Here is a 3,478-nt window from a genome sequence, read left to right as displayed (position 1 = left end):
GTTGCAGCCCAACACCCTTCCAATTTGGCCCAAAACCCACCTAAACCTCCTCCATCATCTAGAGCGTTCGATCATGATCGCGTGGCCGCAAATCGCACCTCATTTGGAGCTTCCTAACTCCTCCTACCTATAAAACTAGCCCCTCCTCCGAAATTTCGGGTCTCTCCAACCCCTAACCCTAAAAAATCTCATCGCGCCGCCGCCAGACACGTCCGTCCCGGGCGGACAAATCGCGCCGCTGCCCCACACCAGTGGCGTAGCGCCATGTGGCGCCTCACCGCCCCCGCGCCACCGGCCCAGGCAAGCCCATCGCTGGCCCCCGAGGCCCGCACGCCCACCGCCGCCACCTACCTCGCCACGCCGCCTCCCCGCCTCCTTGCACCTCGCCGTCGGCCTGCCGCGCCTTCTCACGCTGCCGCACTTCCCCTCACCGGCCGCCGCACTTCCTTGTTGCCGGCGACCGCTGCTGCAGCTCCGGCCGCCGCACCCGCCGCGCAAGCGCCGCCCGAGTCCGCCGCCCTCCGCCGCGACTCCTCCCCGGCGACCTCTCCTCCGTCCGGCCGCCTCCACCGCCGTCATCTTCGTCGTCTCCGGCCGGCCATCTTCAAAAATCGCGCCCTGCTACTGTAACTCCGGCCGGATCTGGATCTGGAAATCTCGGGTTGACTTTTTCATCCCAAAACCCTAACTTTTTTGCTATCTTTGACATGCAATAACTCTGCATCCGTAACTCCGATTCGTGCGTGTAGCATATCAAAATGTTCATCTCGACGAGTAAATCATTTAGTCTCATTGCATCATTTTAATTTGAGCTCATATTGATGCCCGAAATGCTGTTGGAAGAGGGCTATGTGAGGAATTTGTCAGATATGTTTCAGCAAATGGCCTTTTGTCATTTTTTCCATGATTCATGTGTGCATGCTATGATCCTGGGCTCTACATGTGTTTTTGTTATATGCCATGCCATCTTTACAGGGGTGTATGCCATGTATTTTTGTGATCTTTGTGGTGACTAGCACAAGCATGAAAAGTAGCTTACTTGGTGATGTTGTTTTCAGGGACTTAGAATTTCACCAAGTCCTTGTCTTGTTTTTGTCTTTATGCCATATGTTCATGTTGTTTCCTAGTGATCTGTGCCTCTTTTGAGGATGATCAGTAAGGATGTTTTGTTAATATTGTGGTGCTATATCCATCCATGTCTTTGTTTGCATTTATGGAGCACCCTAGCTTGAGTCAATCAAGCTCTACTTTTGCTATAAAATGTTCCTCGCAGATTGTTAACTTGTTTAGCAATTTTACCAAGCTTGTTGTTGTTGATCCGTGCATGCTATGATGTTGTTCTTGCCATGTCTAGCTTCTATGCCATGTCTTCTTACTGGGTGTATTCTTAGTTTGTCATGCAATGCCTCGTAGAGAGTGCATCGAGCTCGTAAACATGCCTACTTGCTAATCTGTTTGGCATGCTCCAGTTTTTCACTAAGTCTGAATCTGTTTATGTTTTTGCTATGTTCACATGCTTGCAAGTGTATTCTCTGATCCCTTTTGTCTCATGGTCACTAAGGGACTTTTGTTATATGCTTAGAGTAGCTTCATGACATGCCTTTATTTGCCATAATATGTTCCTGTAGTATGTAGTTTTCATGCTCTAAAGTATGCTTCCTGATTATAAATTCCAGACTTGTGTTAATTTCACTAAGTCTGAAACCTGTTATCATTTGCACTTTTGCCATGCTTGTTTGAACCTGTTAATGGATGAATTAGCCGTAGCTGAGTGTTCATCTTTTGTCAAGCATCATGAGTGGATCCCTGCCATGTATTTTGTTGCTATGTTTGAGTGCTGTAGCATATTTAACTTGATGCATTTAGTTGGTCACTCGCTGATTATCGCAGACCGGTGCCATATTTGTTTTGCTTGCCATTTCCAAATCGTGCATCCGATTCCGGTGATCTTTATATCGATTTCGACCGAAATCAACTCTCCTTTCCAGTGGCACTCTTGGTTTTCCAAGTTGAGTCCAGGTTCAATCATTCCTTTGCAAATCTTGCATATGCATCGCATCTCGCATCCCGCATATCATATCATGTTTGCATCATGTTGCTTGGGCATTGCACATGGTTGATTGTGTTCCTTTTGCTTGTTGTTCTTGTTTGGTTAGAGCCGGGAGACGAGTTCGTGAACGAGGAGCCCATTGAGTACGCTTACGAGGATCAAGGCAACTCTGAGAACTTTGCAGGCAAGATGACCATACCCTTGAAATCACTTCTATCTTTGCTTGCTAGATGCTCGCTCTTTTGCTATGCCTATGCTATGATACCTACCACTTGCTTATCATGCCTCCCAATTGCCATGTCAAACCTCTAACCCACCATGTCCTAGCAAACCATTGTTTGGCTATGTTACCGCTTTGCTCAGCCCCTCTTATAGCGTTGCTAGTTGCAGGTGAAGATTGGAGATCGTTCCTTGTTGGAACATGTTTATTGTTGGGATATCACCATATTATCTTGTTTATCTTAATGCACCTATATACTTGGTAAAGGGTGGAAGGCTCGGCCTTATGCCTGGTGTTTTGTTCCACTCTTTCCGCCCTAGTTTCCGTCATATCGGTGTTATGTTCCCGGATTTTGCATTCCTTACGCAGTTGGGTTATAATGGGAACCCCTTGACAGATCGCCTTGAATAAAACTCCTCCAGCAATGCCAACCTTGGTTTTATCATTTGCCACCTAGCCTCTTTTTCCCTTGGGTTTCCGGAGCCCGAGGGTCATCTTTATTTAAACCCCCCCCCCTATAAGACCCCAGATGTAACTTTCCCAATTTGTACTCCAACTATTGCCGTTTCCGGCGTTAAGTTATATTTATTTCCTCGGGTTCGGGTCTTTGTCTCTGTGTGTTGTTGTCGTTGTCATGCATCTCATATCATGTCATCATGTGCATTGCATTTGCATACGTGTTCGTCTCATGCATTCGAGCTTTTTCCCCGTTGTCCATTTTGCATTCCGGCGCTTCGTTCTCCTCCAGTGGCCATTTCTAGCTTTCTTTCGTGTGTGGGGATTAAACATTTCCGGATTGGACCGAGACTTGCCAAGCGGCCTTGGTTTACTACTAGTAGACCGCCTGTCAAGTTTCGTACCATTTGGACTTCGTTTGATACTCCAACGGTTAACCGAGGGAGCGAAAAGGCCTCGTGTGTGTTGCAGCCCAACACACCTCCAATTTGGCCCAAACCCCACCTAACTCTGCCCCATCATCTAGAGCGTTCGATCACGATTGCATGGCCGAAAACCACACCTCATTTGGACTCTCCTAACTCCCTTTATGCCTATAAATAGGTCCTCCTCGAAAATCTCGGATCCCCCCTCCCCGAAACCCTAATTTTTTCCTCTCCGCGTCGGCCGGACACGTCTGTCCGGGCCGGACTCGTCCGCCACCGCCCCCTCGCCCAATTGCCGCCTGCCACATCACCGCCACCAACCCACCG

This window comes from Triticum aestivum, chromosome 5A (genome assembly GCF_018294505.1).
Source record: "Triticum aestivum cultivar Chinese Spring chromosome 5A, IWGSC CS RefSeq v2.1, whole genome shotgun sequence".
Classification (NCBI taxonomy): Eukaryota; Viridiplantae; Streptophyta; class Magnoliopsida; order Poales; family Poaceae; genus Triticum; species Triticum aestivum.
The sequence above is the reverse complement of the archived record's forward strand: the minus strand, read 5'-3'. Positions refer to the sequence as shown.